The 25,419-nt window shown below is 44.7% G+C and overlaps 1 protein-coding gene across 2 annotated transcripts in view; it reads right to left on the minus strand.

Moving 5' to 3' along the window:
- The window catches only part of LOC120424593 (frizzled-2), a 40,507-nt gene extending 15,793 nt beyond the window's left edge, over positions 1-24,714 (minus strand). Inside the window, exons 1-2 of one of the 2 annotated variants that reach the window (XM_039588756.2) lie at positions 23,550-24,714; positions 13,265-13,378 (exon numbers count right to left, since the gene is read on the minus strand). The gene's annotated coding sequence lies outside the window, so the exon portion shown is untranslated. The remainder of the gene's footprint in view (positions 1-13,264; positions 13,379-23,549) is intronic. The other variant, XM_039588757.2, reaches the window with a different exon arrangement.
- Between the last annotated feature and the right edge of the window lie 705 nt (positions 24,715-25,419).

Genomic DNA, 25,419 nt, shown 5'->3' on the forward strand with positions numbered 1-25,419 from the left:
CTACTTTGCATACAAGGGATGGCTCTCTCTAAATCTATTCGCAAGCGTTGTAGTCGTCGTCGTGATAGAGACACAAAGGCTTGTTAGGAGCTTTAGATATGCACACTACCGATGCTGATAGCGGCTAGTGTGTGTGGCATTTTATGCATATAAATTGGGGGCATCACAACAGTTTGAACTCGCACGTATACGCCACAGTAGGACAAATATTGACATCAAAGAGCTGTTGTTTTCGGAGGTGATACCGCGCGGTGGACCCACAGCGTGTTCGAGAGTAAATACGCTGCAGTGGAACATTAGTCATGTACTCCACACACAAAAAACAGGTTCCTCAAACATTTGTCCCCAAGAAAGTGACGCATATTTTAGGCCCAGCAAGTCGCATCTTGCAGCTGCTGATTGAAACATCCAAAAATAAAGCCTTTCCACCAGATCTTCACCTAATCATTCTTTCGTCGAGATTGGACGCCTACGCCGTCGTTTTGCATGCTTGCCGGATGTGTGTGTGTGTTTACACATAATGGTTCCAGCGATTAATAATAATTTTAATCTTAGAGCCCGGAATGCCCCAGGGAGCGATCTGTTGTGGTAGCGTGAAGACGCGAGAAAATTACGACCCGCTGTCAGCGGCTTCTCCGGTAGCACCTTGAACTGAATCTTGCTGCGTGCCATCCTGTGTGAAGAGTCGTCACATCGGCACGTGTCGTGCTTGTGTTTTAGTGGTACTAAATTAGACACGCGAAGTAATCAAACTTTTTAACGTTTTGGAGCGTTTCCCGATCACGGACGTCGACATCAAGGGAGTCGCGGGGCTCTCATAAGTGTTTTGAATGCAGGTAAGTTGGTGGAAGTGTGTTGAATACAGGTAAGTTGGAGTGGACTCCCCAATTACGGATGTCAACAGCAAGGGAGTCGCGAGGTGCTCATAAGAGTTGAAGTGTTTTGAATGCAGGTAAGTTAGTGCAAGTGTGTTAAAAGCAGGTAAGTTGGTGCAAGTGAGTTCAATACCGGTAAGTTGGTGCATCTGGAAAACCTGTAAGATTTGTAGTGATTGTAGGTGTAACTAACGTAGGTCAGTAACTGTCAATCTGTCAATAGGAACGAACTCTATGAAGAAGGTCAACCCCTCTACTCAGAGTTCTGTTCACCATCTCTATGATATTGTAGTGGTTCCATAATCCACCGCAACTCTGTTGTGTTAATGCACTTCAACCATGCTGCGACGACGACTGCCGGAATAAATCCGCACACTGTTTATTCAGCTCTAATTTCTTTAACACTTTTCTCATTTTTGCTTTGAAATTTGATCTTTTTTCCAGACAAACATACAGCAGACAGCAGCAGTGGCAAAAAAACGAACGAACAAACTAATGCTGCCGCCAGGATGAACTTTCCGGTGCGCGGCAGAGCACGAAACCCTCAAGTGGTGTGAGTGTGCAATACCGGGGTGAAAAACCACTTGATCCTTGGCTAGAGCCGGAGCGAAACCCCGACGGTACATAGCTGCGGTTCGCCTCTCATCTCTGCGGTCTCCGGGATCTCTCTGGGTAGAATAAATACACAAAACAAGCGCTGCAGTTGTACGGCGAGCAGCAGCAAAAAAGAAATCTCATTTTGCTATTTAATCTCATCTCGCTTCTGTTGTTGTTCGTCCGCAGCTTCTACCCCACCTCCGAGGCGTCCAAACCGCTTTGGTTCTCCATTAAAGTGATGGCTCAGAGGACTCCCCCCGTTCCAACCTTCGGTTGACTCACTCGGAGTTGACGGGACCAAACACCTCCTCACACTGCTGGCGTGCGACATTCGAGAACTCTTCTTCGTCCTGGTCGTGTTCCAGAACAACCCCAAACGGTTGTTCTTCATACGGAGACTGTGTGTCATGGAGATTATGCCGGGGCCCGGGCGTGCCTTTCGGCGTGTGCACTTTTCCCACTTCTCCTCGATTATGGCTTTTTATATCATTCGCCAGGTCCCCCCCCCCTCGCTCCGCTGTGAGTAGTGCAATGTCGTGGTAGTTTACGATGTGGCTAAATTAAAAGTTCCCAAAGGGCATCGCCACAGGTGCCCCGGGAGTAGGTTGGTGGAAGCAGAGCGGTGCTGAACATAATTTGCGGATAATGAACATTACATGCGATGCTGCAAGACGTAGAGATCGGTGACGTATTGGGCACAGAGAATGGCACACACATACGAGCACTGATGGAGAGATTCGTCCTGAAGTGCTGCGGGAACAATACCGGGCCAAGGGAGGTGTCGAAAGACAAAAGGATTGCGTATTGCCGGCGAGGGCTTCTCCGTTTTTCATTTTGTGGATTAATGTCGGCACTCTTTTTATATGTTTTATTCTCGACAACAATCGCCCGAGAGGGGTTGCAGGACGAGGACCAAGTCAGGAGCTGTTTGCTGTGCCACTTTGCTAAGTTGATGCACATAGCTCGAGGCACAACTGAAAGATTGTGTAGGAAGCATTATCAGGGGACGTGACCTTTGACAAAGAGTGCATTTCTCTAACAAGGACGTCAATGTGGAAGTTCTGCAACTTATAGGAAAGTGAGTGATTATCCATCTGTCAAACTGTCAAACACAACCAACTCAACTTCAACCCTGCCCATCGCATAGGTCATGGCTCGTTGGTGGCTTATGATACGGCGAAGATTTCGCATATACGGCCAGGGCCCTTCGAGATGGTTGTCACGATTCGCAACCACCACCACAAACCACCGCCAGGCGCGTGTGTAAGCCCCAAACGAGTTAACGAGGTCATGAAATTGATTACGCCGCTATTATGCTACCGGCAGCAGCGACACCATTGGAGGAGGAGGAGGTCGTAGCACAGCATCATCAATGAAGAAGCATAATGGCGCAAAAAGGAAGACCCGAGCTCCTTTGTCGGCACGTCCTGGCGTGCACACACAAAGGGATCAGACGAAGAAAATCGCCTGAAAACGGTAAGACAACAGCGGAGCGGAACTCTGAGGTTCGAAAGAGCAATCGCAGAAATCTTTTGTTTGGCTAGCGTCGTGAACTTTGGTCGGCGGCGGCACCGTAGCAAGAAAGGTTGCGCTTCCCGATCACGGACGTCGACTTTAAGGTAGCACTGAGATGTAGTTGAAATTTGAAGTGGTTTGCAGGCAGGTAAGTCAATGTTAGTGCATCAACAGGTAAGTGTTTCAAGTGTCATTCTGTCAACTCTGTCAATCTGTCACAACTGTCAATAGGAATAGGTCAACTGTCCTCAGGATGGTGACCCCTTTTTAGGTTTGTTCGGTCATGTTTGTCATGGTAGGTTAGGACAATTTACGACGTTCAATCAACCCGAAAGCCTACGCAGAGCGGTGTGATTCTACGCCTATAGGGTCTCATACACAGCGCAAACAAGTCGCTCGTTGAGCAAACATCGTCGGGAACCGGAGTAACCCACAGGCTCCCCAGTTGGACCACTTTTTCTCGCTCCCCACCAGAGATAGCGCTTCTGCTAAAGCTTGCGGTGAAGGTAATTTATTCTAACATGCTTCATTTCTGTCCTCATTTATTTCCCCCGAGCCTGCTTGCCAGGGTCCCCAGAATTGCGCACCCGGTCTTCGGGACGGGACAAACAACGGAAACCCGATTCCCGAGAAGGGGCCCACTCTTTGCGCGCTCGCGCGCGCTCTCCCATCCGAAACCAGTGTAAGTAAATAAGCAAATGAATAAATTTTAATTATTTATGACAAGTCAAACAAACACTGGACGGTCGCGGAGGAGAGGCACGCACGTTGCACCAAGGTTCCTCCGCGAACCTTCCTGCACCTCATTTGTCACACGCAGCGCGGACCCAAAGTGGACATTGGTCGCGCAAAAAACAGATCTTCCACCTCGATCTTGTTTATTTTGCATTTTTAATGTCGGACGTTCGCCAACTTTTGCTGGAAGAGAAGAGGGTCTCCAAGAAGCAGTACAAGAACATGTCGCAGCGCTGCGCGTTGCAAGCTCCGGAGAGTCCGGAACAAGTGCGATGCGATAATGACCGCGCGGTCGTCGTGGCAAATTTATGGCCATCTCCACGTCAGATTCGCGCGAATCTTGTGCGAGCGCAGCAAGAAACTGCATTATTTTATTAGCGGTATCAATTTCATAAATAAGGTGGACGTCCAGTGTGTCCACCTTGACTTGGGGAGCGGAGTTCAAACTGCTTTGTTCGGGAAGGTTTGTTGCTAGCATTTCCCAATCACGGACGTCGACATCAAGGGAGTTCGGTGAAGCAATTGAAATGTGAAGTGGTTGCAGGTTAGTTGGTGTAAGTGTATCAAAAGGTAAGTACGTCTACTGTCATCTGTCAAACTGTCAATTTGTCAATCTAAAATTGAAGGAGTTAGTTAGGTCGTTATACGGATTGCAATATCCGTGCATTCCCATAGCTCACAATCCTGTAGCGTAAGTCAAGAATTCCATATGGGACAATCCAAACCCATTCATGTCCACTGACTCACAACAATGTGTGTACCACAGAGCAAAAACTCGATATCAATTCCCCCCCCCCAGCCTACATTCTTTCCCCTCCATCTTCACCGAATAAGTAAACATCATATTTTATAAAATATGATGATGATTATTGTTGCAGAAACACTCCTGTCTCCCGGGGGCACCAGCAGTTCTTCGAAAGCGACTGTGTGGGTCGACAAGACTCGGTCGTAACACAAAACCCTGAACTCGAGACGTACGCGGGAGAGGCCGAAGGACGCCAAAGGAAGCAGAATCAATTGAATTTTGCTTCACTCCTCGTTTCATTTGTAGCATGTAGGAGGACGCAGCAAGACGGTTGAGAAAACATACCCCCGGTCGCTTGCTGGTTTCCTCAGAACTCGAGAGGACACTCTGCGTGCAATATGCAGGCAGGCAGGCAGGCAGCGTTATCTTCCCGGCTGCATCTTGGACCATGTCGACTCCAGTTGGGAACACTCTCTCGCCTGGGAAGGCAACATATTTTTCGGTGTCTTTTTCATAATTTTCTCAACTCAACCTTTTTCTTGAAGGAGGAGGAGGAGGAGCAGGACTGGTTGCAGCTTTGGTGTTTTTCGTTATAAGCTACGGGGACATGTTCGTCTGCCTTATCGATCTTCCTCCTACTTGTTCAGCGGGGGGCTTCCTCGCACGATTGGATTAACTTTCACGCGCGAAGAACTGACCTCGGGGTAGTCACTTAGCACCACACGCTGTGTGCGCCGTGTTTGCCAGCAAGTCCGCAAAACAAACAGTATGTCACCACCCCCTTCGTCTTCGTGGAGGAGGTAGCTCGGTAGCCTAGGCGTAGTCGTGATAGAACAACCCCGTCACCAAACTGAAATGCCAACCAGCAGCAGCAGCAGCGTTGTTCGATCTTCATGACCCATGGGCGCGATTACAAGGTGCTGATAACAGCTTTCACGAATTCCTAGCCGTGTCGTGTCGTGTTGACCCAAGTCATGACTCTCGGCGGTGTCGTCGGGGACGACATGTCACCAACGCTCATCCGGAGAGTTAATTAACCACGATTCTTTGGACCTTTCCCTTCGTAAGAACTCTCACGAGAATCCTGCCCCGAGACTATCGCTGTATCGCGTTTGGCACCCCGCACGGAATTCGGTAGCGCTAACGCTAACCTCTCTCCAGCAGCCACCGCCCAAATCGCTTCTCATGCTAATGAGACCGTATCCCCCCTCACACCGCTTGATTTCGGCAACCTGGGGCCGCACGAAAAAGCGGAGCTGTCAGCGCGCGGGCCAAATCGGTTCGATCCGAAAGCCATTAATTAGACGGACGGATCAAAGCGGCGGCGGCGTCCGTCAAACGCCTACGAAGCCGTCAGCTCGTTAGCTTGTAAACAAGTTTCGCTAATCTCGGGAAAACATTGTGCGGCCCGCGAACCACGTGTGCATAGGTGCTGTTGACGTTTGGTAACGGAAGTAACGCCCGAAGGGCGGAGGGCGGACCAGGTCGTTGTTGACATCAAGTGAGAGATTAGTTTCACGGTTCGTGAAGAGCGCGGGAAATCAAGAAAGTCGTCATTTTCTCCCTGTGGGAGTCCCGCAGCGTGGAAAATGGTGGTGGGAGTGCCCGTGGGAGCGTTTTTCCTTCCTCGTTTTGAGATTAATTGGAGCGTGGCATGTGCCTCTGTTGTTGTTGTTGTCGTTTGCACGAGGTAAGAAGTGTCATTTGCGACGAGACAAAGGAAGGATGCCGACGCCTTTCAACAAAGGAAGCTGATTTTTTGCAGGACGAATTCCGTAACGTGAAACATTCATCGTTTGACGTTATGTTACCTCTTCAGCGTAAAACCTTGTCATGCGTTACGTTTCTCGAAAACGTCAAAAGCGTTCCACGAAACGTCGACGACGTGTTCGATTTCGCCGGCGGATACCCCACAAAGAGGTCGTGCAGTCGTTTAAATCAAAATAAAACCGTTTACCCCTCAATGTCAAGGCTCGTAAACGTCTTTGGAGTGAAATTTTGGCACCGCACCAACATCAAAACACAAGCACACACACATTTCTGGCACAAAGAAAGCAAATCGGTTGACGTCTACCAAAGAAAAGACGACGGCTTTTCTTCATGGAAACAGTATTATTCTTCATACACTACACACATCCATCATCTTTCGGTCGGAGCACATTTCTGTGCACAGAATGATAGATGATGAGGCAGCAGCCCCGGCAGCAAAGTTTGTACAGCCAAACCTGCCACAGCATCCCCACTCTCTTCTGGCCACCGCCTCATCAACTGTGGCGGCAGGCCCCACAGATTCCATCTGTTTACGACCGTGTACATGTAATCAAAATTTTTATGAATATTTAATCAAAACAAATGAATGTATCTTGTGTGTGCGGTGTGCTGGACGGACGGCCGGAGGAGCCTCCATCATCATCAGCCGGCGTAGGAACAGCAGACATCGTAGAAGACCCGGCTACGAGGAGTTTCGAAGAAAGCCCCGACGAGCCTCAGCAGGAGGTGGCCGCGTCGATCGTTTTTGGCTCTTTCATGTTACAAAACAATTCTGGCCAAACGAGAGAGAGAGAGATCCGTCCGAGATGTCTGTCTGTTCCCAAAAACACGACATGGTTTGTTGTACACTTGGCTTCTTCTCCCTCCTCGCTTCGCGCGAGCACCTTGTTACGGGCACTGTTTATGGGCAGAACGCCTCGGCAAAAGGCAGAGAACATGGGGAGGAAGACGACGAGAAAAGCGTTTAAGGATATCTGATTTCATCATCGTCTTGTCTTGTTTTATTTACTTTGGCTGGCGCGTACCTCTCGACACGGCGGGATATTCCGAGAAGCGGGAGGTTGCAACTCCCGGGATGCTCTTGGCGCGGACATGGTGCTTTAATTAAGCACGACAACCTCGGCTCCGAACCGTGACCCGCTGCAGCGGGTCGTGCGCGATGTTACTAACGTTCTGCATAAATAGCGCGTGATGATCTGGGAGTCTTCAACGTTTGGGGGTTATCAGCGATAGTGAATAACTTTCTTGTAACAACTCAGAATCGGTCACGAGTAGTTCCCAGCACTCGGGTCTTCAATTTGAAGTGAGAGACCTTGTAAGGCAAACGAGATACCCACGGATACGAGGAACCCCGGCGGAGACCGAGAGAGCCCCTGCGGGATAGACGACGAGCCGATCGTCATCGATCAAGTGAAGTCGTTTGGGGACCGTCGGGGGTGCGATTCCGGGATGGTCGTGGAAAAGTGTTTAGTTTTGTCATAAAGGCTCAAACTATTGTATTGCGCCTTAGGCGACTCTTTCTGGTGATTATTAAAAGAAGTCAACATTTAAATCAAAATGAATCATTCCCACCGGAGGTCGCGTACGTGTACTTTGTACACAGTTTGTAAGAGCACTTGTAAGAAAGGCGAAAACACGCGACTTCCCGAAAGTTTAAAGTCGTTTTCGGACAAAAAAGCGCCTTAGCGCCCCCTCCTTTAATGATGATAAGAGTAAAAATCCACGGTTAAACATTGTTATTTATTAGAGCATAAATGACAATTTTTAGTTTCTTTTAGGGCTAGGCGCCTTAAGTGCCTATATTTGAAGTATTTCAAAAAATTAAAACTATAACCATTAAGTTATCTCTAGGACATTGTCAGGTAGGATAGAAGATTTTCGTCTGTGTAGTTGGGGTGAGGTTCATCAATCATTGGATAGGCGCCTCTAGTTAAATAATTTATTAAGGCGTTTTTGAGAGGTTAAACAACCAAAAAGACCTACCACTTACAATGATGATTGTCTGTTCAGCTAATGCATTTTAAGAAGCTAGTAAAGGCGTCAACTTGAAGACTGTAGTTATATTTCAAGGTAGGCGCCTATAGTATCAAATCAAAACATCAGTTATTAAGGTAACTTTAAATGCTATTTTAGGCAGTTTGAATGAAAAGAGTCCAATGCGCCCTTTTAACAGACAATGTTATAGGAGCCCAAACATAAGTAGTTTGAATTACCTTTTATTAGTTGATAGACAGGCGCCTTTAGAGCTACAGTTTTGATACATTATGAAGCCATTTTTGATAGGATAATTTATTTAAGCACACGTTAACTTACAAATTTGTTATAAGGTTTACGAAAGAAGTTGTTACTAGTTGAAATCCAGATTACAAGCTTATCTTCTATCACCTCATATTTTTAAATTTTGGGTTTTTTGTAAGACAAGCGCCTTAAGCGCCTAATTTATGATTATTTTCAGATAAGATCAAAACTACAACCATTGTCTGGTAGGATAACAGCACCTGAGTAGTTTGACTAGCTTTAATCAAGCATTAGAAAGGCGCCCCTACAGCTACATTTTTAGATGATGTATTAAGGCGTCTTTGGGAGGTTAAACACTCCAAGCGGCCTCCACTGAATGTAGAAACAAGCGTTTAAAAACGGAATCGCCGTAACACCTTATAATGTGGCCCTCTTAAACCTTGCGGTTTCGTCAACGGATCCACAGGTGTGTATCGTTCTTTTTGCGACAAGACAAAAAACAAGCGTGAAAACAAGCGTTTAGCTTGTGTAGTTTGAGTAACGAGTAAAGGCACCAATCTGAAAACTGACATTATATTGCAAGGTATACCTATAGGCGCCTATATCATCAAATCAAAGCTTTATTTATCAAGTTTTCTCTAGAGAACATTTTAGGGCGTTTGCTGGAATGAGATGCTCCCAAAGTGTAATTTTTCAAACAATGCTATAGGAGTAGTTTGAGTTACCTTCTTTATTAGGTGCTAGACATGCGCCTTTAGCAGTTCAGTTCTGATCAGTTATGGAGACATTTTACTATGAATATTGACTTAAGCGTCCTTTTACTTACAATGGTATTGAATATTTATGTAATCAGAGTATTTTTGAAAGGCGCCTACCCAAATAATGTCGTTAATTGGTCAAGATAGCTCCTTCAGCGCTCAATTTTGAGAATGTTTTGGGTACATTGTCACTAAAGATTTTTTTTTTAATTTTTGCAATAAAAGGCGCCTAAGCGCCTTATTAAAAAAATAACTTTTTCAGGTGGTTACTAGCGACTCAAACCCGTTAAGTGTCCAATATTCGATCCCTCAACGGTACCACGAAGTGTCTCTTCCACAACCGCTCGCACACATGTACAGAACGCGCAGCCCAATTGGCCCGAAGGGGAAGCACGCTTGTACTTGGACCATGTCCAAGAAGTTCCAGTCAACGGGGGTCGAAAATTGAAACATGTTTATGAGTCGCTTTTTTCAATTTTACGATTTCCATCGCGCGCCCATTCTGGTTGTGCTTCGAGGTTTCCTTTGCGCGCGTTCCCCCCGAAAAGAGCGATCTGTTTTGAAATATGCTGTCGTATTGAGAAATGTACCTCATTTGTTATCAGCAGCGAAGACCAGTGTGATCACGGCAGTGATTTTTCACTAAAAAGCGGATTTTTTTTGGGAATCGTTTAGGGGAGGTTGACCAATTTATTGAAGTCGTTAAGCTTGTTGGGTATTGTGGGGGATGGAGTTGTCACCCCTCCCCTATTCGAGCGACTCATTTGTCCGGGTTATCTGAGGGAGTGTTGTATGGACGGATTAAATTTCCGAATCCCAGGTGATCGTTTGTCACCACCGCGGTTGTTTCGCCAGGTTGATTGGCGCGTGATTAACCGGAGACTGGAAGTCGAAGACGACGGGGAGAGAGACGGGCAAAAAACCAACAACCATCGCTGATGGATTCGTTAGCGCAGAAAAACATCGAAAATTTCCGGTTGATTTGAATATTACGCTTTAGCACGCCTCGTCGGAGCAGGCAAACGAGCAAGTCAAACATGAGCTCTTTTTTTCCGCGCCGAGAGTACTTCACAGCTGGGCCTGGAAATCGGCATACGAAATCCGAACCTGACTTTACGAGGTAAACGAGGAGGTGTTGAAGGATGCGAGGCCAAATCGCTTCGAATGCACCGAGTTGCTGCTGCACCAGATGCCGAACCCGCGGGAAAGAGAGAAGCAAGAAAAAACTCATTGGAAATTTACATCGGCTGTTAAACACAACGCAGCGCGATTGGGCACGGTGTGGTGCACTTGTACGAGCGTTCAACCGAGATCTTGGTGCTCGATTACAGGTTCACGTCGGGGCTTCTGGCTGACGCGTGAGGCACGCAGGGAAAACGTAACGTCAAAAGAGAGGAGCGTTATGCTTTGAAATCGCTGATTAGAGCTAGCGTTAGCACTTGAGTCATGAAGAAGCGTTAGTGCCAGGCGTTACACCGTCAAACCCGGTTAAGTCGCAGTAGATTTTATCAGGTGTTACGCTGTCAAACACAGATTACTCGAGGCGTTACCCTGTCAAGATCAGAGTTCAAGAATTCATCTCGCGCGAGCGGAGACAACGCTCGTTTCCCTCTGTGTACGACTTAACCTCGGCGCAGCCGAATAACGCGTAGAGGTAGGTCGTTCTCTCTGGAGGTGCCAGCGGAGCCGCGTGCGAACGCAGTGTGAAGCGGAATGCCGCGAATCCGCTCTCCGTTCGCTCCCTCTCTTCGTCCGTTCGGCAGCTGCGCTGCGCGGCGGAGGCCGAACCGTCAAGTTAGCGAAACGAGGTGGTGATGAGTGGCGTGTAATTATTATTTTCATTTGCTCTTGTTGTTTGCAAATAAAGCAAATAACCCGAAAGATAAAGGCGCAAATGATGTATTTATATTGTTGTTTGAAATTATCCATGCGCGAGCGTGAGCGAGAGACTTTTTCGGCGAATAAACTTCTTCTTTTTTTTACGCGCGTTTGAGTCGGCTGGCTTGTTAGCGTTAGCGGGGAAGTGTGGTAGTAGTATTTTTTGTTTTGTTTGTTCGATTGGCCGTGGTTCATTATTAGGTGCGGCACGGCAGTTTTTTTTCGGGGTTGAGAGACGCTCCGCAAATGGGTAAAATGAAACAACTTGTTTCGCTATCGATGCATTAGGCGTTTGTAGCGCAATTTTCACGGACAATGGAGCAATTTGTCGGACAGGCGTGTGAGCTTGTGAAACTCTTTTGAAATCTTCAATTTAGAGACAATCTCAAGTCTGTTAAACTAAATTAACCCAAAAACTTTGATTGAGTCCACTTCCACCCAGAAAACCGCTCAAACTTAACATTCTGTCTTTATCGTGCTCCATCTACGCAAATGTACGTCATTTTCGCGAACACCAGAAAGGCAAATAAAGCCCCAAAACTTGAGTTCGTTCGCCCGGCTGTCTGTCCGTCTGTTTACCGAGCTTCTGCTAACTGCCTCCTCGCAGCCCCTCATCTCTTGAGGAGGTTAATTTGCATATTTAGCAAAATTGCCTCTTCAAAACAACCAACAAACCAAATCGAACACCGAGTTCGAGTTGGAGTTCTTGGGGCCTGTGCGTTTGGAGGTACAGTTGGACTTCGCTGAATTTGACATTTGCTTGAATCAAGAGAATTTTGCTCAATTTTCAGAATACAAACGTCAAACAAAGTTGAGAGCGATTCGCTCTCAAATGTTTTTGAGAGAAATTAGTTCAGTTGAAAGTTACTTACTGAGGAATCGGTGTCAGTAAAGCCGCACTACCACCGGCTTCACTGTAGCATTCCGGAGCGGTTCCTCCGTCGCGTACACACAGAAAGTTCTTTTGTTTTGGGTCGTGTTTTTGCGGGGCATCGTGTGTGATTAACGTCGGAGGGGCGCTTCGCCCCTCTCTCGGCGCGGGTCGCTTCATTAGTCAGCGTGAAGCGAAGGGGGCACACCACGATTCAGTATCGGTTGATTTTGCTGCCCCGGAGGAAACCAATCATTTGGGTAATTATTCGGAAGGCCCACGGTGTAATTATTTGGGGGTTTGTTTTGGGGCGGGCGAGCGGTGCCACCGATCCCCGCTTGTCAAGAGTAGAAGAGATGCAAACGAGACTACACGGGGGCTCGACTTTTTTGTCTGAATAATTAAAGCCGAAAAGTCGTGGAGATCGATCAGCGCGCGCGACGACGACGTCGTCGGTTCGATTCTCAAAATTAATTAATTTTCCACGAAAAAAACGAAGAACGTTCTCAAGACCGTCATCAGCTGCATCAGCGGACCTCGAAGAAGCATCTCGCCTGCAGCGCTCGTCGTCGCGTGAGTGGGCAAGGCACGTCTTTCGACGCTGAGCTCATCTCCGGCTCGTTTTCGCAAATGAGCTTCCTTCGTTCTCTTCCTCTCCAGCGGGGCTGGCCAGCACTGGGAAGAGGGCACGGTGGCCGAAGAAAAACAAACAAAGCAATGAAGAATTGGTGGAAAATTTATGATATCAGCACCCGACGATCTTCGAGTTAGCACCGCAGGTTCGCCAGGAATCGACGGAAGAATTCCGTGAACCTTACCGAGTTGCGCGGAGGAAGCACAGAGAGAGAAGAACTGTTGATAGGTGATCTTGTTCAGCTAATGAGACGACTCTCAACGAGGCTCAGGTCACCCCGAGCGAAACCCCCTCGAAATTTTATTAGGTTAGCATTTCTTTTGTTGTGGATTATTAATTTGATTTAATTAAACTTTTTTCGGTTTCCGCTTTCGGTTTTAAACGGTTGACAACGGTTACCCCAGGGTCGTCAAAATTCGGGTGTGGGAAGGCCCCGGCGGCATGAAAAATTGATAGTTTAGAGAGGTTGGGCCAAATTTACATTTCAAATTTCGACGCGGGTAATGAGAGACCCCTGGGGTCTCGCGCGGTTTAGATGTTCCCATGATAGTGAGTTCAACCACTTTTTGCATAAATTCTGTTGTTTGCAGAGAGGCTACTGAATGCTACTTTGTAGAGCAGTTGGCTCAGAAAGGGTAATTATCTCACCTTTGATAGTGCGACTCTTGAGGTTGAGAGAGGCTCAGACGAGAAAGTAAGGGAAGAGAGAGAGTGTGTACTGTTGACGCCGGCGGATTAGCTCATTGTTTGCTGATCAACGGCCTGTGAACGAGAGAGAGAGGTAGGGAGAAAATTAAGCGTTAGTTTATGGCGGTAATAGTTTTTGGGGCTAGATAAGATATGAAATGTAGATTAATTATCAACCTTTTCTCAAAAACTGGAGATAATTGAATTTCATTTGAATACATAGATCACTTTCCGAGTTTAACACAAATAATTTTTAATAAGTACTTGGGTAATTCTCTACCAACTCACACGAAATCGGGAAAAGTTTCCCCGACCCCTCTTTGATTTGCGTGAAACTTTGTCCTAAGGGGTAACTTTTGTCCCTGATCACGAATCCGAGGTCCGTTTTTTGATATCTCGTGACGGAGGGGCGGTACGACCCCTTCCATTTTTGAACATGCGAAAAAAGAGGTGTTTTTCAACAATTTGCAGCCTGAAACGGTGATGAGATGGAAATTTGGTGTCAAAGGGACTTTTATGTAAAATTAGACGCCCGATTTGATGGCGTACTAAGAATTCCGAATAAACGTATTTTTCATCGAAAAAAACACTAAAAAAGTTTTAAAAATTCTCCCATTTTCCGTTACTCGACTGTAAAAAATTTTGGAACATGTCATTTTATGGGAAATTTAATGTACTTTTCGAATCTACATTGTCCCAGAAGGGTCATTTTTTCATTTAGAACAAAATTTTTCATTTTAAAATTTCGTGTTTTTTCTAACTATGCAGGGTTATTTTTTAGAGTGTAACAATGTTCTACAAAGTTGTAGAGCAGACAATTACAAAAATTTTGATATATAGACATAAGGGGTTTGCTTAAAAACATCACGAGTTATCGCGATTTTACGAAAAAAAGTTTTGAAAAAGTTACTTTTTGCGTTTCTCTTTGTTTCGTCGTCCGTGTCTGTCACGGGTGACCATGAATGGCCATGATCGATGACGACCAACTTTTTCAAAACTTTTTTTCGTAAAATCGCGATAACTCGTGATGTTTATAAGCAAACCCCTTATGTCTGTATATCAAAATTTTTGTAATTGTCTGCTCTACAACTTTGTAGAACATTGTTACACTCTAAAAAATAACCCTGCAAAGTTAGAAAAAACACGAAATTTTAAAATGAAAAATTTTGTTCTAGATGAAAAAATGACCCTTCTGGGACAATGTAGATTCGAAAAGTACATTAAATTTCCCATAAAATGACATGTTCCAAAAATTTTTACAGTCGAGTAACGGAAAATGGGAGAATTTTTAAAACTTTTTTAGTGTTTTTTTCGATGAAAAATACGTTTATTCGGAATTCTGAGTACGCCATCAAATCGGGCGTCTAATTTTACACAAAAGTCCCTTTGACACCAAATTTCTATCTCATCACCGTTTCAGGCTGCAAATTATTGAAAAACACCTCTTTTTTCACATGTTCAAAAATGGAAGGGGTCGTACCGCCCCTCCGTCACGAGATATCAAAAAACGGACCTCGGATTCGTGATCAGGGACAAAAGTTACCCCTTAGGACAAAGTTTCACGCAAATCGAAGAGGGGTCGGGGCAACTGCTGTGTGAGTTGGCGGAGAATTACCCACTTCTTAACGTATCAGATTTGCAACACAAAATCTTATACACTTTTAACGCGATGCGTTACGTTTTTCTTATTTGTCGATATCTCTGGATCATCCTTTGATAGCCTTTGATTATCGCGGCAATTTATAGATTGGCAAACAACTTGTTCTAAAATATTTCAAAATATTGTTAAGGCATAGTGAGATTGGTGAAATACAAAGCGTAACGCATTTGTGAGTATTTTTTTGCATTGCTATCTTTTCAGATGTCAAAGCATTTTCCTCTCAACAAGTTTTGTAATTGAATTCAAAAACAAGAATGTTATTGCTTTATTTCGACGCTTCATCATAATTTATCGCCTCTTTTCATGAGAATTAATCAACGTGTTTACTGTCACTCTTCCCCCCCAAAAGTAGCTCATCCCGGCTTAACCCGTTAACGCGCAGCCACGCAAGGTCAACACTCTCGGCCTTAATCCAAAGCGTTACCCGAAGGGTAACAAAAACAACACCCAAACGCCCCGTTGTTTGCAAATTTTTCAATGAACGACGCAGCTTTGTTTATTTTTTAAACAGCAGCATCCCGAAACAGTAAATTATGAAAAAATACTCCACATCGCGAGCGAGCGGTCACTGAATCCACCTTGCCCCCTCCCTCAAACGGGGAAGGAAAGAGAGGGGGAAACCCTCTCCTTTTCTCGCTCTTTCCGCCGTTTTTCACGGCACGACCCGAGCGAAAGATTTACGAGCTGCTTTCAAAAGAAGAGCGTTACGCGTCTATTTATACACTCTTGATTCACGACCCCGTCTCCTCCTCGCCGTGTAACCCCTTCGCGACGGAAGGCATTTAGCAGCCGGTTGGAGAGGGGGTGTGCGAAAAAATTAAAATGCGAAAACAATGTGTTATTTTTCATTTCCCACCCCACCCCCCAATTTCAGGGGCGAAATGACAGAACCGTTTTCGCGCCCGGATTAAGATGCAATTTCTGGTAGCGATGACCAAGGCTTGAAAACGTCACATTCTAGGTCACCATGTTCGGCTAGCGATGTTTAAGCAGGCGTTACGCTTTGCTTCGTCAACGGCCTGGGAACCGACCGCTGATGATCCACTTTCCACATCGATTCGCCAAAGACCTCCGTGCTGCTGCTCCAAAGTGCAGAGAAATCGCGGATAACATGTGTTTTGGATGTTTTTCTTTTCTTCCCAACACGCGGTCTCCAGCCAGATATGAAGTTAATTTACATAATTAATTATTCATAACAATATGGGAACCGCTCGCTCGGCGCAGCTCGTTAGGCTTTTTACGGTTTGTTGACGGTAACGTTGCGCGGATCATCGCGCCACGGTCGTGGCGGTGCATTCCGATGAGTCGAGGGTTCCCTGCTGATCGGTTTCGTACACCCAACCGGCGGTCGCATGATTGTGATACATGGCGGCATGAAAGTATATCAGAATCTGCATGAAAACTGTCCTCATGCATTTTTTGCGATATAGGGGTATGACATTTTTGCCCGTTACCGACAATTATCGACATTACCGACAGCAGATTGATTGTATTGCAGAAAAAAAATCTTAACAGAACGAGGATTGAACCATCAACTACTAGGTTGCTGATCCGACACACTACCACCGCGCCATGGACGCTTGATGAATAGTGAGGGACAGAGCGCGAACATAATGTTCTCTCTAGAGTGTTGCTCGGGGACGCGCCAGCATTCTATGTGTTGGTGAGAACTGCAGATCGCTGACGTGTTTACACGCGGGCAAAAATGATCTATGGGCTTGCTGCAAAAAATGCAATAAAATATAACATTTTTTGCAGCAAATCCACTGTTGCAGATTTTGAGATATATTTTTCGTTTGGGTGTAACTGAGTAGTGCGGTGCCTGTGTGGACGCGCAGTCCTGTTTTTTCGTGTTATTTTCCGTCTCTTTTATGTCGCTGTTCGAGTGCATGGTGTGATTGGTCATTATAATTTAATAATAGCATCAGTGGTGCGGTGCCTGTGTGGACGCGCAGTCCTGTTTTTTCGTGTTATTTTCCGTCTCTTTTATGTCGCTGTTCGAGTGCATGGGGTGATTGGTCATTATAATTTAATAATGGCATCAGTAGTGCGGTGCCTGTGTGGACGCGCAGTCCTGTTTTTTCGTGTTATTTTCCGTCTCTTTTGTGTCGATGTTCGAGTGCATGGGGTGATTGGTCATTATAATTTAATAATGGCATCAGTAGTGCGGTGCCTGTGTGGACGCGCAGTCCTGTTTTTTCGTGTTATTTTCCGTCTCTTTTGTGTCGATGTTCGAGTGCATGGGGTGATTGGTCATTATAATTTAATAATGGCATCAGTGGTGCGGTGCCTGTGTGGACGCGCAGTCCTGTTTTTTCGTGTTATTTTCCGTCTCTTTTATGTCGCTGTTCGAGTGCATGGGGTGATTGGTCATTATAATTTAATAATGGCATCAGTAGTGCGGTGCCTGTGTGGACGCGCAGTCCTGTTTTTTTTTCGTGTTATTTTCCGTCTCTTTTATGTCGCTGTTCGAGTGCATGGGGTGATTGGTCATTATAATTAAATAATGGCATCAGTAGTGCGGTGCCTGTGTGGACGCGCAGTCCTGTTTTTTCGTGTTATTTTCCGTCTTTTTTGTGTCGCTATTTGTGTACATGGGGTGATTGGATTTCTTCTTCTTCTTTTTTCATTTATTTTTTGTTCGCGCGTTCGTTGGCCGATGAATTTTATTTTTGTTCTCTTTATATAGTTTTCGATAGAAACGATCCGATTTTTGTTTTTGAGACAAGCAAGTCGTATTGCTGGATTAAGTCCTTTCCATATCATCGAGGATCGGAAGGCACGTCGACGGATATGTTTTAAGGCTTATGATATAAAATAATTTTAATGAATGAAGCCCTTCCTACATCACCGTTGATCGGAAGGCACGCCGACGGAGTTTTTCGGGAGAATCGCGGTCGAATTAATACTATATTTAAATCCCTAGATAGGTATCTTTCCGCAGCCGGCTGCCTAAGATTTTTAAAATTTCAACCCATAAACAAATTGCTCATGGTCGCATCACCTACCACAGTGAATCCTGACCTCATACCCATCTTACTAACCCCTCAAAACTCATGTGATACTTTGTCGGAGACGCAGTCGATTTGGCGGTCCCATCACTCAAGTATCGGACTAACATTCCCATCCACTTCCCCGTGTCTTACCACTGGTCGTGGCCGGCGTCGGTATTGATCAGCACGATAGGGACCTTTGAAAATTGCGAAGGGGTGATGATTGGTTCCTACTTTTCATCTGTGGTCCACGGAGCAATGTTTGGGGGTCCTGGTCAATAACGAAGTAGCAGCTACGGGTAGACACCAATGCTATGCTATGCTATATTTTTCGTTTGGGTGTAACTTTTTGAAATTTAAATCTATTTGGATCGTGTCATTTAAGCCGAGACGAACATAATTGATTTTGATACAGAAAATATCTCCAAACATCTATTTTTGTCGGGCGTTACACATGTAACGCCTGCGCTTTAAAGTGGTTTTACTGTACAAATTTGGCATTAGAATTTCTTTTCTATTACGGATTTCAAGGTGCAGTTCAGTGAATGATCATTTACATTGTTTCAGAGAATGTGATTTCAAGTACGGACTTCAAATTTAAAGACCTTCATCGATGTTCGCACCAAAATTGACGTCTCAGGTAAGTACCAATGTTCCAGCTAGGCTGATTAGAGGATTTCGCGGTAAGTAAGTACATCAGGTCAACCTGTCAAACTGTTAATTTAACCTGGTGGTAGACATTGGATTCCCCTGTTTTCCTACCTGTTAGTGGCGAAAATAGGGCAGCAATGCAATGAGGCTTTATGATTGGTGAATTCTACGAAAGTTTCATAGTGTTCATGGTCAGTAGCGTGGCTCACGGATATATGAAAAAGACAAAAGTGTTCAATTTCGAACGCCTCAACCGGAATTTTGTAGCAATATGGCCCCAAAACATAGCCTGAAATTTTGAGCGCATTTGGTTAAGGTTTAGAACTTCCACCATTGACCTGAAGTTATAAAGAAATTTCAATAAATTTAATTTAGTTATTTTCAACTTTTTAACTCTTCTTCGAGTATATTTTTCTATGCCCTATGAATTTTTCTCAAAGTAGTGGTTTCTTATAGGTTTCGATCCGGGGAACAACTTTGTAGAACATCACAAAGCGCTAGGAATTAATCCCGGAAAGATACAGGCAAATTTTTAGAGCACGTTAAAAAAAATCCTAGCTCCAAAAAATATCCTGTATCTTTTCAGGATCAATTCCTAGCGTTCTGCGATGTTCTACAAAGTTGTTCCCCGGATCAAAACCTATAAGAAACTTGAGAATAAGAAAATTTGATTGGGTTTTGGGAAACTTTATCTAAGAAGAGGTTAAAAGTGAAAATTTCCCATAGTAAATCTTTAAAAGTTCCATACTAACTTCAGGTCAATGGTGGAAGTACTAAACCTTAACCAAATGCGCTCAAAGTTTCAGGCTATGTTCTGGGGCCATATTGCTACAAAAATCCGGTCGAGGCGTTTGGAATTGAACACTTTTGTCTTTTTCATATATCCGTGAGCCACGCTAATGGTCAGTAAACCACTTCGAAGGGCTCCGAATTCACGTCACGCAGCCCAAACCCCAACAAGTTGTTCCAAGAAACGCCGATGACATTGCGCTATTTGTTGTGCGCGATCTTGCCAAGACGTTTAAGTAAGTCGACACTCCAAATCAGCGAATTCAATCAGCGTGAAGCAAAACAGACAAATCCCGAGTGTTCACGGAACGGCTCCGTGCGTAGCGCGTACGTGTGCGCGTGCCTTGCAACGACAAGTGTTTGTGAGCGTGTAGAACAACACGCACGAACACCATCATCACCGTCGTCGTTTAAGGGAATGAAGGTTGGGGTTGAGAATTGAGGAGGTTATGTTTAGGAATCTAACCTGATGGGGTTACGGGGGAGAATTTCAACGACTTGGAGAATTCGGTAAAGGTTCTTCGCTATCACAGTCAAGTCAAGTGAAAACTTTTAAAGCCCTTCCGCATCGTCACTCCCGGTTTTTCCGATTGTGTTCCGAGAGTTAATTTCATTTCACAAGCCCAAAAGCTCTCTGAATGGAACGGCATGGCCTGTGCAGAATACGTGGGGGCCTTTCGTTCGATTCTGCGCGACCCAGTGCTTACGGGCGGTGGTTGGGGACACCATCGTGGGCACTGAACGTGATGGGGAGAATCCAAAATGGTGGAGGGTAGGCGCGTGTGGTGGGGTTTGTCTGGGTTTCCGACAAACACGCACAGTCCGATAGACACTGGAAATTTGTAATCAAAACACAGAAAACAAGCGCATGATTGAAATTAAATTAAAATATCATGAATCCGAAATTATAAACGGATTTTGTCTGCGTGGGTCGGTGCGCGTTCAGAATCGGGTTATAATTTGAGCGACTACAGTGAGTACGAGAGGGCACCACGTTTATAAATGGTTCGAGTCATGCAAGGCAAACATTTAAAGTTACGAGGGTGGATTCGGGCGAAGGAGTTCAACTTTTCTAGCAGCGCTGCGAAGCAGTGCAGGCATTACGAGAAAATTTATACACTATTGTTGGTTTAGTGGCATGCAAAACTTCAGTCTAAGTCAGACTGCAAGTTTTGACAGAGACGCCCTTGCGGTTTCTTACCCATTTCTCCTTAACGTTAGGGTGACCCAATTCCTGCAGGGTTCAACAATACGCCCAGTGCATATTTGGACGCCATATCGCACTTTAAGGATGACCAGCTGTTTTGACAGCTCCTCCGAACTTCGTTCGGTCACCCTGTGCGTAACTTCAACTCTGTGTACGTTCCACATGATTGTGGGAAACTGTCTTGTCGGATGTGCTCTCGGAATGAATATTCATGCTCGTCTTATGTTCTGCTGTCGACGTGCAAGGAAAACCGAAAGAGAAAAAAACGCAACATAGAAGAAAATACAACCATGACGATGATGGTGGTGGTGATCATCATCATTATGCTGTTATGACGTGCTCCGGAGTCGTTGTCTAGCGCGAGCAGTACAGTTTGTTTGTACAACCCACGACCACAATCCAATTGATATTACTCCACGGGACTAACTCTCATTTGTTGCTACACTGTTGCTCGCAGCGACTCGAACGGGGAGTAGTCTTGGACTTGCGGAAGATGGCAGTTTTGCGTGTGCTACCGAGAGCTGATATTGCGTTAAGTTCGTGCACAAGTCGTTGAGATTAGGTCGAGCCACACCGGGATAGGTTAATGGAATGTGGAGTCCAATGGACGAGGCCGTGGGTTCGTGTGGGCTCACGTGACTCTGACTTCCCGCGGGAATTCGCCAGCTCCAGACTGGTCGAGGTCGTGCAGTGGAATATGGGGCGACGTCGTGATTGGGATCAGATTGTGGCTCGAGATGTCTGGCGATGTTTACTTTCCCGGAGGGGGAAACTGGCGAGCACAGGTGAATCTATTGGGGCCTGTTTTATGGAGGCTTTATGTTAGGTTAACGTGTCACAGTTTTTAAAGATATTAGAATTTTAGAATTTATAGACAATCTTTAAAAAAAATAGCGAAAATTATAATTATAAACGTTGACAGAAATTTATTTCAATTACGGACTTCATGTTTATAGACCCCAAAGGATTTTTTGTGCGTAACCTTGACATCAAAGGTAAGTACTTTAAATGCAGTAATGTTGATTTGATCCCGACGAACTTATGGTAAGTCCATCAGTATCAATCAGCCAATCTGTCAAACTGTCAAAAATAGTGTTAGACCTTAAGTTCCTAAAGTCGAAACTTCTAGCCTCGAAAATAGTACAGTGATGCAATGAGGCGTTAAAGTTTCTTGTATATTTAGAGATTTGAAGTCAAAGGTGAAAAAAAATAATCTATTTTAATTTTTAAAGTTTACACTGAAATAAAAAACAAGTACCAAATTCGTAAATTCCAGGGATTTTGGCTCCTTTCTTATTTAGTAATCGGGTTTTTTGGATTACTTAATAAGAAAAGGAGGCAAAATTCCTAGAATTTAGGAATTTGGTACTTTTTTTTATTTCAGTGTATATTAAAAAAATAACTTGTCAGTGTCTAATTATTGAGAACACTTAGTGACTGAAAATAGGAAAAGGGAAAAAATCATAGTTTTTTTTAAAGGTCCTATAAACTATGGGATTCCCTATATTTATGGGACCATTTCAAATAAGACTTAAGAATTATTTCAGTGAACCAATTGCCGTTACCTGTCGCTTTCAATATTTCTAACTAGGAATGATTTTTTTGTGCAATCTAACGAATTTCTTAAATCATTGCTTAAAATTAACAATAATTAGGGAAAATTCTCGTACGTTTGTTGGGTTTTGGCTTCGGTCCTTATTCCAAGTTGCTAACTATTTAAACTATTTTTTTTTGAAAACAATCGATGGATACTTGCTTGCTTACTTCTCATTGAGCTATTTACTGCTTGATATGAATTAAAAAAGTTTTCAAGAAGCTGTAATTGAACGCCAAAGTGCTGATATGCTAACATTAGGTGCCCAATGGAAATACATGCCATTCCCCATTATTGAGATAAGATGTAGAAGATTGCTCAGATTTTTCAAAAGAATCAATTCTGGAGTTTTTTTTTGGAAAGTTCTAAATTGAATAAATTTTTCATTCCCTAAATAACGATTTGAATTTTGAAGTCGGAAATACAAAAATGAAAATGAAAATAAATATTCATTTATTCAAGAATATTTGAAATTTTGCATCTTAAAATTATTTCAGATCTATAAATCCTGGTCTATTTAGTATAATTAAGATTTTTCTGCAAAGATTTGTGAAGAGAATTTAACGTTAGAAAAATTATTAATATTCAACCATTTAGAGGGTATTTTCAACGAAATTAATTGAAGAATTCATAATTATTGCAGCTGTCAAAATGCTTTTGCTCTCTTTCCAAATGTGGCTTTAGAAATACAATGCATTACAGTTTGTAACGATACATTTTTAGCAATCATAAAATAGAAACATTTAATTTTTTTAGCATACATATCTAATTGTAATCACATACATAGGCTTTGTTATGAGATCATTTTTTTCAATCTGGAGATTCTATTTTTTTTAAATTCTCTTTATCAAAGGATGTAAACATGCAAAAACAATATAACCTCTAACGCAGTCAATAAAAGAACTCCAAATCTTTATCTCTATGATGACAATGGTCCGCAATTTATCTTCTGAAATCACAAACCTAATTTTTAACATGCTCCAGATATCAGCCGACATTTTGTCGATATCGAATATACCAACATCGACAACATTCCACCAGATAACGCTCCGAAACTGCTGGGAATCGCGTGCTCGCTACTTTTTAGACCACAAACAACATCGCGAGATCATAAAACTCGCTAAACCCTTCCTGAGCCACTATCACCGACCATTCGCGGATGACGAATGGGCTTCCTCACCGTGACCGAAGAAAGGCTTATTGGTATCGATGAATGAACCACGTTTTATGGCACCCCTCAAAGGAGGGGGCTTAGTAGACAGTGAAGGAAGAGGTCAGTCTCCTGAACCGGCAGCTCCCCAGCAATAAATCGATATAATCCAGTTCGCCATAAACCTCAATCCAATGATTACCTCAAATAGTAGTAGTACACCAACTCCGCGTCAACGTTCCGCTTGCGCGTTCCTTGCTGCTTTCCTGTTCTTCCTCAAATTTGTACAACTTGTCACCCTGCTTTTCTTTTTGTTTGTCACCAAAACAGGGCACTTACACACCACCACTCTGAACACGTGCGTGTGCGCGCACTTGTATTTGGTGTGCACCGTATGTGCGATTCTCACACACAACTGTTGTTTTTACCCCCGCGCGTAATACGTTCACGAGAGTGGGATGGGGTGTTTGCTCCTATCACGACCCGATAGGAGAAGCCGTCAGCACCACCTCTTCACCACGGTGTTGTCGACGTCGAGATATCGCGCGAACTCCTATAAAACTCACATCAAACACTCGCGAGTCGCGATTGCTTCTGTCGCAATCCTTCTACTGCTGCTGCTCCAGTTGGTATCACATGTGTTTTGCATATTAGCAGCTTCCTCGATAGACAGACAACACTGAACGGCGTACTTATTCCAGCATGACCGATTCTTCACTCCCAGTTGGGAAATACACTCGGTACAAGGTTGTAATTTGCCGCGCTCTTCTAGGTTCCTCTGCTCTTCCACACACTCTGATGACAGGGCTTGCGCGTACTTTTGGTAGTTCAGCACACGCACTTCTTCTACGACCCGCTACGGTTCTTCTCTCCAATTGACCGACGGACTCGAATTACTACTGGCGTTGCTGCCGTCGTCGTCGTCGTTTCCCGCAGTGCTTTGTTGACATTACGTCGCGTACTCTGTCGAACTCTCCGCAACCGTGTGTACACGGTGAAGGGTGAATGTCGCTTATTCCACTTTCAAATCAATCACATAACAATGCCACCCGTCGTCGCGACCCAAAACTAGAGCACTCACTCTTCTACGATTCTTCGATTTTTTCCCTCTGTTCTCCACACTGCCGCTTCACCGGTTTCACCAAAGTGCTTCAGCGTTGCATCGCCAAGTTCCGCGCGTGTGTTCTTGTATGCGCTTTCCAGAACCTCCTCCCAATCGCGTTTATCGGTCCCTAATCCGCGGCCAAAGGTTTACACTTGTGCGCCCACCGACATAGAACACCGGGGACACTTTCCTACAAACGCCGAACGAGAGAGCCGTAAATATCGCATCCACCCCAGATAACGTTCGAAACTCAACTGACTGTCTGTGGTGTGGTAAACAGTGCCCGTTGAGTAGAATCATGGCCGCGCGGTCTTCTCTTGTGCGCTCTTTCGCTCTCTTCCGAACGATTCTCTCTCAAAACATGCCACTTTCCTCTCACGATTCCATTGTTTGCGCCGAGGAAGTCATGCTGTGCGGAGAATCGCTCGCTCTCAACCGAAGAAGACATAAATTAAACCAACGAGAATGTCCAACCTAAAGGAGGCACGGTCGCACCGTGAAGGAAAATAAACTATTATTCCACAATGTGTGTATTCTTTGGAGGCTAAAAATATGGCAACATTACGCGTTGTGTGCGCTTTGGTATTGGTGTCATCCTTGCTCTCTTCGGAGAGAGCGAGTCGTGATTGACACCCACACCCACACAGTTACCACTGTGGGGTAGCAGTTCAATGTTTCGTTTTGAAGCGTCGTCGTCGTCGTCGCCTACTTGTGTTAGCATTTTCTATACCAATATAAGTTAGAGCAGCATGTGCATCGGGGTTTTCTTGCTTTGCGCTTCGTTCGTTCGATCTTCTTGTCATGGTTTTTTTTGGTTCCTTGGGTTGCCGGTGAAGAAGCTGTTCCAACGAGAAAGAAGGACGAAGGCGAAGCGGAGTGTTGCTGGAAGTTGGGAAGAATGCAGTTTTCAGGATGGGCAGGTAGAGGATTGCGTCCTGGTTCGGGGGTGTAGTGACGGAATTGTTTG

The sequence above is a fragment of the Culex pipiens genome, chromosome 2 (genome assembly GCF_016801865.2).
Source record: "Culex pipiens pallens isolate TS chromosome 2, TS_CPP_V2, whole genome shotgun sequence".
Lineage (NCBI taxonomy): Eukaryota > Metazoa > Arthropoda > Insecta > Diptera > Culicidae > Culex > Culex pipiens.